At 34.1% G+C, this 12,746-nt stretch overlaps 2 pseudogenes; one reads left to right on the top strand and one right to left on the bottom strand.

The window, feature by feature from the left end:
• The first annotated feature begins 3,048 nt into the window (after nucleotides 1–3,048).
• Nucleotides 3,049–9,772, top strand: LOC108458299 (uncharacterized; annotated as a pseudogene).
• On the bottom strand, nucleotides 8,550–10,001 carry LOC108458300 (B-box zinc finger protein 21-like; annotated as a pseudogene).
• Between the last annotated feature and the right edge of the window lie 2,745 nt (nucleotides 10,002–12,746).

Here is a 12,746-nt window from a genome sequence, read left to right as displayed (position 1 = left end):
ACATGGAGATTAAGCTTCGAGAAATGTCTTATGCTAAAAATTGGATAAAAGATTGCTCTTTTCTCTCCTTAAAGAATAAATCCATATGTCCATAAACATTCCCTAACTTGAGAAGAAATGTGTTTTAATGCATTTGATTTTTCTTTTGCGATTTTACTTTCAATATTTAATAAATGGCTTGTACTTTTCTCGTTGTTTTAAGTTAATAAATTTAATGAAAAAAAAGGCCGAATAATCATGTATTCGTGACCTGTTTGTCTGGCTGGGCCAACAAACCGCCAGTTCAACTTTTTTATTTAATGCTAACATGAAAAGAACAAAAAATGCCACCTATGTTTTTTATTTTTGGGAGCAATTAATAAGAAATGAAGGGCTTGTGATGGAAATGAAAACTCTACGTTAAATTCAGTGATTTGCAGTGTAAATTACCCAAGGATGTAACTATTGAATATGATTCTCCTTCATTACTTATTAATTTATAATTTTCAATCAATATTTGGTTTGGATAATGTTTGATTAGCAATAAAATTATTTATTTTAATTTACTTAGAATATTATCAATATAATGTAAGATTATTGTGTTTGATTCAAGTATTTTGAATGCAAGATTTTGTTATTTAGTCGATACAATAAAATATAATATTGAAAATATTGTTTACTAGATCATCCTTCCTATTTTTTTTTTCTAGTGTTTAAACTAAGGTTGTCAATTTTGTATGGATATCGCTTGTAGTGGTTGGAATGCCTCGTTCAGATGGTAAGCTAACAAATTTTAGGTTTTACTTACGTCTAAATTTTGATTAATATCAAATGTATCAATTGATTTCACATGTAGGTGGTTGATACAGTTTTTTTCCATTTATTTTGGATTTGTTGAATAATAGATTGTTATATGTTGATTGTTCAAGGATTTTTATTGTTTAATGTATAGAATAAATTTTTTCTTGTTTTTTAAATTTATTTAGATTTTACTTGATAGAGTAGAAAGAAAATTAAAAGATGAAAAATTGAAGGGGTAGAAAAATAGAAAAATGAGAAATATAAAGTTTTTTTTCCATATGTGTGTTTGGTATGAGAGATGAAAAGATGGTTGTTCTTCTCATCCATTGGTAGAATTGGAAATTGGAAAGAAAGAAAATAAAACATTTGAAAAATGTGTAATTTTGAACTGATACGCACATCTCTCTCATCATTTCAATTTGATAAAATTGTTTTTTATGTATTAGGATAGAAATGATTACTCCTCCTATTTTCTTTTCTCTCACTTTTCTTCTCAACCAAACACTCAAATTTTATTTTCTTTCCACTTTTGCTTTCCTGTTTCTCATCCCTCCATTATTCCACCCAACAAAGTATACCCTAAGTGATGGATTGTATTTGTGAATTTTATTAAAGATTTTTATTAATTTGATGAATATTTTATATTTGAAATTTATTTAATCTCATTTTTCTATATTTGTAAATAGTTTTTTAATATTTGTAAATAGTTTTTTAAGCATATCAAATATTTTGAAAAAGTAGCGTTAAATACAAAAGGGTACACCAAAACAGTAGTGCTAATAGAAAAATGATATGTTCGGTACAATATCGACTACCTCGGTTTAAATGCAAAAAATTCAATCTCCTATCACGCCATTTTTTTCTATATTTTAATTCGAGGTGTTCATGAGTCGGCTTGATCAAGTTCGAGCCAAGTCTATGTATGGTATTAATATCATATTATAGTTGTCTAAGTTAACCCGCCTAAAAAAAAGTGTCAAATTTTGCTTAAGCTTGCCATATTTATATATGGTTAACTGAAGTCTGTTTAGAACTACTCATATTATATTTTAATTTATTTTAAAAATATATCATGTTTTAAATATTTATAGGAAAATTATTTGACACATTTAGGATGTGTTTGGTTGGATGAAAAAGAAAAAGGATGGGATGAGGGAGTGGAAAAGTGAAAAGAAAAAAATTTAAGTGTGCTTGGTAGAGAAGAAAAGCGAGAAAAAAGAAAATATAAGAGATTGTCATTTTTCATCCTGATGTATAAAAGCTAAATTTTCTAAATTGGAATGATAAGGGAAGTGAAAATAAGAGACATGCATGTTAATTTAAAATTATATATTTTTCAAATGTTTTATTTTCATTCTTTTTATTTTTTAATTTTACGGATGGAAATAATTTTTTTTTCCAATTTTCTATTTTTCCTACTAAACCAGTCCAAGGATTTGAGTAGCCCAGTAGGCTCGACCTGACTTGGGCCAAACTTGAATAGAGATTTTTGCACATCAGGTCGAGCAATTTAATTTAAATAATTATTTTTTTAATATTTTATAAATGTTTAAATAGTAAAACGGGCTCCTGAACTAGGTTGGCTTGACAAACAAGTTTGGGCATGAAATCTTTTTTGGGATCAGCCCTACTCAACTTATGTGTACCTCTATTTTCCTACTTAGCACAACTATGGAAATAAAAGAAAATTTATCTTTTTCCATCTTTCTATTTTTTTATCCTTTCAAGTTTTCATATTTTCAAATTTTTTCTATTCTATCGAGCAAAGTTTTAATAGAGTTTGAGCAAAGTTTTAATAGAGTTTTAGACTCCATAAGTTAAGTTCAAAGAATGACATACATCTTATTTAGAATGAAGTAAAAAAAGTTAAATATTAAAATAGAACTTGTGGAAATATTTGAAGCTTATATGTGGAGTTAAAATATTTCATTTATAATGTATCAAATATTAACCCATATTTATATATATATACACGTATACATACATTTCTTTTATTATTATATTTACATATTTCTTTTATTAAAAAATAAATATAAGCAATGTTTTTTAACATTTACATTATATTATAACATTTTTAATTTTTATAATATAAATTACATACTAGGGAAAAAAATGTATGTATTATAAATTAAAAAACAAGTTGGGGTCATATGGCTTAAATTCAAAAATTTGGGGCAACTCTTGAAATGTGGGATGTTATAGGGTCCATAACAGGTGTAATCACGTCACGTGATATATGAGGTTGCAGTAGCCGTTTCATTCGTCCCCGGGAAATCGCTGCGCACTTTTGAAAAAGTCAGGCAATAATAGCCTCTCGACTTTCATGGTTAAAACAAGCGAAGACCTCCAAATTCGTTCTCACTTTTCTCAATGGAAATATCATTACTTTCATCAACACAGAAATACGCTGCCTCAGCTCTCTTCGCTTTGGCTCTTCATCATTCTCAGCTTCATCAAACACGCCCAACCACTCGTCTCCTTTCTCTTGAAGAAGAGCCTATTGGTGAAGGGGCTAGCAACAGCAGCACCATTTCCGTTTCTGATTTCCCCCACCTTTGGATCCATGACAACTCCGGTTTACTTTTGCCTGTCTTCAGGTTTACTTTACATGTTTCATATTAGTCCCCTCCTTTCGCTTTCTCTATCTAATTTCGTTCCAACAAATTTTCCACGGATTAGGTTTATGGAAGTGGAGGATCAAGCTTGGGAGGGGCTCAAAGAAACCGCCGGAGTATCTACTCAAGCAAGGCATCACGTTGGATCAGTATGCCCCCCGTTTTAATCTTCATATCCAAATATTTGGATTATGGAACATTTTGATTCTTTTTTTTTTTTTTGTTGTATTGAGAATGGTTTTGATTTTGGCACAGTTCATGACCTTACTGTCAGAGACAAATGACGAGGTTTCTTCAGGAATCCGAGAAAAGGAACTTGCTTTACTTAAGGCTGTGGATGCTACAATGCTTAGCATGGAAAGCTCTCTCGTTCTCTCTGAGGATAGCGATAAGAATTGTGACTATGAAACTCATTGCCGCCAGAGGTGCGCTTATCCAGACACAACTACAGCTACGGATCCTAATGGAAGAATCCCAAGGACTGCTCCCAATATATCCAATAATGAAGATGTGGATGGATCAGGATTTAGATTTTTCGAGAAACCAATTGAAGAGGGAAAATTGCTTTCAGAGGAGAGGAAATTAACGGTTCTTTATGAGCTTCTTTCATCTTGTGTAGCCGATTATGTGACTGATGGCGGATCAAAGGGCTATGATGCTCGGCACCGAGTGGCTCTTCGTTTGCTAGCTACTTGGCTCAATGTAAAATGGACAAAAATGGTTTGTGTGCTTAAACTACTCATTATTTGATGCAAAAACCCTTTTGCTTTGTAGGTATGAATTATTAATGGAATTTGGTTTTTAACAATCCAAACCCTGTTAGCAGTAATTTACTACATTTGACCCTTTCTATCATTTTTAAGGAAATTCCATTTTCTAGGAGGCTATGGAGATAATTGTTGCTTGCAATCTCATTGTTCGGCTGAAGAACGAAGATGCAGAGCAATTTGGAAAGATTAAGAACGATAAATGGAAACAGGCAGGCATTATTGGTGCTTCTGCTTTAACAGGAGGATCCTTGGTGGCCCTTACTGGTGGTATGGGATCCCTCAGTTTGTACATACAGATATATTTTTTCCTCAAGGATCCAACCCCCCCGCCCCCATTTTTTTAGGGCATAAGCGAAGTTATAAAGTCACCATCGAATAATTTCATAATAGGTGATGTGGTTAGGTGAGAAAGCAGTAGTAAAAGAAGAAATTAGGGCTGAAAAATTTAGTATGAAGGAAGATGGAACTTTAGAGAACTTAGGGTTCCTCTAGGTTTCTTTATTAAATTCAAAGATGATAATAATAATAATAATAATAATAATAATAATAATAATAATAAAAGTCCTGCAGCTGGAAAGCTGTTACAGGATATAGACTTTCTTGCAAGCAAAGTTTCTATACTTTCTTGCAAATAAAGTTTTATTAATAATCTTAAACTTAATTCTCAACTAATAATAATCCTAGCTGTCCAAAAAAAATCTGATACTTTGAATGAAATAAAATAAAATATATCTTAAGCTCCTGCGTCAATAGGCCTAGCTGCCCCAGTTGTTGGACACGGATTAGGTGCCCTTGCTGCTATATTAGGCAGCATTGTTCCTGCAGTTGGAGTAGGTGATTTGCTTTAGCCGCTAGTGCTACAGGACCAATTTCCGGTTCAGTTGCTGTTGCTGCATCATTTGGAGGTATTGATTGGTGGGGCGTTCTACGTGATCTTTTGTTTAAGTTCGGTGCTATTCCTTCAGAACTTTGTAGAGCTATCTGGTACTCGTAGTTATAACTGAACCATATAATGCTGGATATTAGGTGATCTATAAGCACTTTGATTATACTCCAACCCTTCAACGATACTGAGCAGTATAATTGTAAAACAAAATGTTGTTAGTCTCCTGACTGAATTGTCAATAAACCAAGCTTATATATATATATACCATAGGAACCTTAGCTTAACACGATAAAGCTGAGTTAACAGCTAAAAACTTCTACGGGCTAAAACCGTAGGGAACTTAACAATTAAAGGCTGTAAAATACAACCTGTTTGCTCCTAAAGTACAGATTTAGTTGTGATGATTGTTATCTAACTTAATCTCCTTATTTGTTTTAACTGAAGCAGTGTCGTCTCTAGAGCCACTAACTTATCCTTTATGCATCCCAGCTGCTGGAGCTGGTCTTGCAGGAAGTAGAACGGTTATAAGAATTGAAGACCTTGATGAATTCGAATTCATACAAACTGGGTTATATCATAACCAAGGCGTGAGTTTTCATTAATTTATTTAAATCTTTAGCTTTGTAGTTGGCTTGAGTAGGCTACATTATGAATTACTAATTATTGGTTCTTCAATGATGTCTGTTTTCTTACTGGCTCATTTCATGAATTTACTTACCGGTTTTAAATAACTGCAATTTTTCAGCGGCTAGCAGTTGGAATCTTGATTTCTGGAATTGCATTTGAAGAAGAAGATTTCCTAAGGCCTTGGGAAAATTATAATGATAACTTGGAGAGGTAAGATGTTAAACAAGGCTGAATCTTGCATTTCTGCTTTTTGTGTTTACTTCCTTTCCTTCTATTCTCATGCTTCAACGTTCAGACTGTTTTGAGTTTCTTTGTAATCTAAAACCAACAACTTATTCGGTTCTCAAACTTTCTGTGTCTCGGGGGTGCAATCCATTTGGTTTTTGAACTTAACTGGTATTGCTGTTGATCTCTCTGAGATGAAAAAGTTCCATCCTTAAGGGCAATGGAAATGGGTTCTGTTATGTTCATGGAATTTCAAATTAGTTGCATATTAGATGTAAATTGTAATTTGTTTTTTCTTGATCCTTGTTCTGCCTGCCATGTGATGTAGGCTTCAATTTTCTTGAAGCTACTTCCCCCTTTCTTGATAGTTAATTAGTCATTATTATTGTTCCAAATATGCAGGTATGTGCTAAAGTGGGAGTCCAAGAATCTGATTGCATTGAACGCTGGGATAACGGAGTGGATTACTTCGAGTACTACTTCAACATTATCCATCAAATTTAGCTAACTGGCACAATATATTGATTGAAAACTAGCGGTATTTTGCAGAAGTTGCATCAAACTTATTGCAAGGAGGAGCCATGCTGACTGTATTAAGTACATTACTAGCAGAAGAACCTCTGCCAGCAGCTTTGCTTGCTGCATCTGATCTTATCGACAGTGCATGGGCAATTGCTGTTGACAGGTTATATTTACTTTATTGGAAATGATAACCTTAGATGTATAATTCTAGAAACTGTTCTACATATTTTTAGACGTAGATACCGTGTGGCATGCACCTTCTGCACTTGTTGTCAACAACATTTTGACCAACATCTTAGTTCCCTTAGTCTTTAGAAAACGCCACTGGTTTCTCTCCTATTTCTCCCTTGGGCATTCTTGGACACTTTTTGCATCATAGTTGTCCATTCCTTGACACTTTGCGAATATTGACTCAGATCTGATAAAGCTGGAAAGCTGCTAGCTGAATTGTTAATAAGTGGATTGCAGGGACACAGGTAGCCACATATGATCAAAGCGAAAATCTGATCTTTTTGCACGATGAAATTAGTTGAGTGATCACCTTGGTTTATATATATTCTTGTTTCAGACCCGTGACACTCATCGGTTTCTCATTGGGTGCCAGAGTAATCTTGAAATGTCTCCAGTGTCTGGCTGAAACACAAGGAGATAATGGTGAGATGACCAACCACAATCTTTTTCATCATTTTTAATAGGTCAGGTTGACAGTTTGATAGGCTTTCTTCAACCATATTTGTGCAGCTGGACTTGTTGAAAGAGTTATTCTTCTTGGAGCTCCCATTCCAATAAAAGATGAAAAATGGGAAGATGCCAGGAAGGTATTCTTGATTGCTTTCAAGCTGTAATGTTATTTGCACATATTTTTGATGGAAACCATGAAGTATCTGCGCCATCTATTGCTGGTTTGCAGATGGTGGCAGGAAGATTTGTCAATGTTTACCATACTAATGATTGGACACTTGGAATCATTTTTCGTGCCAGGCAAGAGATTGGTCTATACTTAATGATAACTTATACTCTGCAATAGTCAGTGTTATAACCCTACTCTGATTGGGACACTAGGCAACATTAGAACCGACCAGAGAGACACCCGCAAGCGGCCCTCCATTCTGTACCGTCCGGATGGTCACTCAGTGACTGACTACCCATGTGCCTTGTACCCCCAACGGGAGGGACCATCCATCCTTTACCACCCAGTGGGACCTTCTGTTAAGCCATCAGATATTAACGGATACCCTCTCCTCAAGGGGAACCACTTGGGAATCACGACTTTCCTATAAAGACCCTGAGGTATCAACATTGTAGGGGGACTCTTCTCCTCTTCCAAAAACCCTAAGCCATCAACCTTCTCTACCTGAGTCCCTCTACTTTTTTGGCTCTCAACTCTAGAGTGGGTGAATCGGCCTTTCTCGACATCGGCCCCTCACCTCCTCCACCTCTGTTGATACTGTGTGTCAACAATCAGTGAAAGAGGATTTCTTCCACGGATGATCACCCACCCTAATATTTAAAACCTATGTTACTCCGACACTAATATGATATGGTTATATTTGATTTATTTTATTTTATTTCATGTATTTGGAGTAATATTGGAGTGTCAAATCCTTATGTCCATAGCTGCATATGAGATAATATTGGTATCAAACTGAATCTACTACTAGTCAGGCTTCGGGTCCCTGTATCCTCCATTATTATTATTATTTTTACTTTGTCAATTTTCCTGTCAGCAGCGTACTTTCCACGGGATTGGCCGGAATTCAACCTGTTCAACTTCGAGGGATTGAAAATGTAAGTAGTGAGTTCTTGCTAGTTCCTTTTCAATTTGGATGGTAAAAAGAAAATGAAATTTCAATCAAATTTGCAGGTTGATGCAACTGAATATGTGGAGGGACACTCTTCTTATCTTTGGATGACAAAGGAAATCTTGAGACAGCTTGATGTAGACAACTATAGTGCTATTTTTAGGACTACCCAGCAGGCTAAACCCCTGCAAGACCAAACCAAACAAACAAACATAGTTTTCATCTAAACAAAGAACAAAAAGGAAATCTTGACTGTTTATATAGAATTTAATAATATATATATAATATAATTAAACGCTTCGCTTCAATTGTTGTCTTAAGGTTTTTATCTAAAAGGATATGCCATTTGCTAAATTCCAATCTCCAATTGAAGGTGAAAAAACCATTACAAGGTAAAAGCAACATTGATAACTTTTCATTGATATTCAGTTAGTTACAAAAGTAGTATTGACCGGTGTCTGTTGAGTTGAGTGGCAAAGAGCTCGATACCCTTTAAGTAAGTTTTTGGGTTTGAGTCTTGTGAAAGAAAAGCATTGTTAGGAGCTTATTCCCTGTTTAGGGGTCTGACTCAGCTTGATTTCGAATTTAGTTGAGGGCCATCGTGACTGCCAAACATAGGAAGATATGATGTTATGAAAGAGGCCTAAATATCTTGGAGGCAGTGGAGGGAGGGGTTATTTCTGGAACCGTAAAAAGAATCATCCGTCCATCTCCTGTTAGCTTTGATGCCTATAGTTTCCTTGAACCACCCAGTTTGCCCTCCTATTTGTGAAGAATTATGGGGAGTACACAAGGAAGATGGTGAGTGCTGTGGAACCCAAAGCCCTGAACTTTCTGGTGAGAAAGTAGTCGTATTCCTCTCAAGATCAGCGTCGACAAACCGCAACAGACCATCATCACTGACAAATTCAGACCCAAAATCAAACAATTATTCAGATCCCAAAGAAAATCATATTTGTATACAGTGCCATGAGCTTTTTAGAATAGATGAGTGATGGATTGAATGCCAACCTTAAGAAACCGGAATCAAGGAAATCTTCGACGTGTCACCCTGGAAGCATCTCTTACAAGTAGTCAGATATGCTGCTCACTGAAGCACATGTTTCACTTCGTGACATGTTATTATCTCCACTGTTCTTGTTAATGACTGCTGCTGTTGCTGTTGTAGTCATAGCCGCTGAAGATGGATTGAAACTCGCTGGAGAAACAGAGAAGGGATCGTTGACCAATGTTTGAGAATTGAACTGAGGAAGGGAATCACCATCGTAGAGAGCCGAGGTAGCAGAGAGCTTAACCCCTGTAAGAAGAAACCTGTCATGCTTCTGGGTATATTGGTTTGCTAAGTGAATTGGAACATCACAATACATAGAATTGCCCTGTCTTGTACACAAAACACGAATCCTCGTTTCTCCTATAAAAAGACCCTACATCAGAATCAATCAACCAGAAACACCATCTTCCACACAATTCTACACACAAAAAGATGCCTGACAGATGTCACAGAGAGGGACTTGTTTAGAAGAGGAAGGATGGAGAAGGGAAAAACGTTGGTGTTTAGAAGCAAGCTTGTTGGCATGGTGGACGCGGTGATCACAGGCGCGCAGAGGGTGGCCTCGTCAGAGGTGCAAAACACGGAGGCGGCCTCTTTCTCACACACGTCACACTGAATCTTCATCTGTTTCTCGATCTTCAGCTCCAATTCCTGAAAGAGAGGATTATCAATCAAAGAAGATTGCAAGAGTAAGGTACTGTGTCAATGCTTAAGGATGGCACCTTGCTTTATTATATATATTTATATATATATATATATATTCTAGTCTTACGTAACAATGACAATCTTAGAAAGTTGAAAATACGACCAATTTGAGTGTGATAAAGGTTTTTAAATGACTTCTATTAATATTTTAGAAAGGGCGTTAAGATAATAGAAGATTCAAATTCTGAGCAATGATGTGAAAAAGCAGCACCATTTTGATCACACTGACTTGATTATAGGGAGTTAAGTCTGTTGGAACATCTCATTCTAATATTAAATTAAAACAAATTTTTATTTATTTATTTTGGATATCTAAGCATTTTGGTTCGATTCAGTCTGTGCGATGCTTACCAACTCATCTCCATTGCTAAAAACTAATTTTTAATATTTTCAATACTAACTATTTTTATTTTTCATAATTACATATAAAAATAAAATATTATCATAATTACATATAAAAAAAATATTATCGTTTAATTAACTTATAATTTTAATGGAATATGATTCTTGAAGATTGAAAGCATAAGGATTATAAGAATTTATTCTCAATTTTTATTTTTATTTTATTTCCGACAGTGGGTTTTAAGTTGCTAGTAAAGTTTAATTTTGAGGGGACAATGATCAACTAAAAGACTCAGTTTTAATTTGATAATGCAATGGTAGATGCCTATTAATAAATCATTCTATGATTTGTATGCCTGTTAGTTTTTTCCTTTCTTTTATTCTTTGGCAAATGACTGGTATGGTTGTTAGTTGTTTCTTAGAAATTAATTATTTTTTGGTAATTTTTTTATATTAATTTTATGTGCATTTGTTTGTTATTAATTGTTTCTTATTATAATATTATCTTTAAGATTTCAACATATGTTCTTTTTTTGAAGATGTAATCGACTTAACACTTAGATAGCGTTCGGCTCTTTTTCATGTTATGATTCTAATGGAATGTGATTCTTGAGAATACAATTGCTAGAAAAGTTACTGCTATACATGAGAAGGTATTGATTAAAATACGGAAAAGTTATATTATCATGTTTAATTTATTAAGTACTTTCCTAGGAATGTAATGATAATTTATGAATTTACTCTTATTAAACAAAATATAATATTCATGTATTTAATTTTATAATAAAATTAATTCTTAAAAATATTTGAATTAAAAATTTAATTGATAATTTTTACGTTAATTTTCAAAACCCCATGTAACATAATTTACTTAGGATATTGAAAACACATAATTTACTTGAATATAATACATAATTGCTTTGAATTTGGTTGATTATTTGTTGAAAAATCGGCTTAAAAATAATATTTTTAATTAAAATTTTCTTTGAAATCGAGTCATATGATATTTATAGCAATAAATATTAATCAAAATTATATACTTTGTATGTAACAGACCGATTTAGGGCCTGGTCGGAATAGTGGTCTCGGGACCACAAATTCGGAGTCGAATAAATTATTTTACTATTATTTTGGAGTCATTGCATGTTTATATTAGTGTATGAAAAATTTGGTGAGTTAATTTTGACGTTTGTGAGTCCGGAAAAAGGACTAAATCTCATAAAGTGCAAAAGTCCTTAATTAATAGCTAGAATTGTCAAATAGTTAAAGTTTATAAATTAGGGGTCTTTATAGGGAAATTAGACCCAATAGAGATAGCTTGGCCGGCCATAGGAGACAAATTGATGAGAAAGTCAAATTAGGTAAGTTTTGGTCACCAATTTTGACTAGTTTTAATATTAAAATAAAACAAAGGCCAAACCCTCTTTATTCTTCTTCTTCACCGATTTTTACCAGCCATATGAGGGTTTTCAAGCTTGAAATTTGCAGCAACTTATCATCTCTAGAAGTAAGTGACTTTCATATCCTTTGTTGAAGATTTTTACATTTTTGAGACCCTTGAAGCATAAGCTTTCAAATGAGGGGACTATTTTGCAAATGGTTGAAGGTATAGGGTCTTGCCATGAGAACATTTAGGGTGTTTTCTGAAATTTTATGGAAGAATATGAAGCTTAGTGGTGTGATAAACGACTTTTGTGAAAGGATTTTCATGAAAATACCTAAAAAGGACTAGTTTGCATAAGTTGTAAAGTAGATGATAAATGTGTAATATAGTGGGAATTTGGAGTTTCTATAAGAGTAAAAAGGGTTTGTCTAGGCTTAAGATGCGAAGAAATTAGATAAAAATTGAATTTCGAACCTAGGGGTAAAATGGTCATTTTGTCAAAGTCTAGGGGCAAATTGGTCATTTTACCCAAGTATGAATTATTGAATGCTTAGATCAATAAAGTGACTAAATAAGTGCATTTTGTTATTATAGATCAAGAATTACCGAATCCGAACCTAGATCGGGGGAAAACCAAGTAATTAGATTAAACCGACTAGTCGCTTACTTTTTGTAATCCGATGTAAGTTGTATATAAATAATACAACTACAATGTTAATGTATGTGTTGAATTGTACTTGAAATTTAATATAGCATGATGGTAATAAAGATAGTAGAGTTCTCGTTTGAACCTAGGAAACAAATTAGATATCCATGCCATGACATATGGGTTATTGTGGGCTAGTGTAAGACATGTCTGAGACATGCATCAGCCACATTATGAGAGCCAGTGTAAGACCATGTCTAGGACGTGGCATCAACATTGAGACGAGTGCTAGTGTAAGACATGTTTGGGACATGCATCGGCTATGAGATGTGTCGGTGTAAGACCATGTCCGGGACATGGCATCGGCACAGATATGCTAGAGCTTGTATAA

Source organism: Gossypium arboreum, chromosome 3 (genome assembly GCF_025698485.1).
Source record: "Gossypium arboreum isolate Shixiya-1 chromosome 3, ASM2569848v2, whole genome shotgun sequence".
Taxonomy (NCBI): Eukaryota; Viridiplantae; Streptophyta; class Magnoliopsida; order Malvales; family Malvaceae; genus Gossypium; species Gossypium arboreum.
This window is presented reverse-complemented; position numbering and strand designations above follow the sequence as displayed.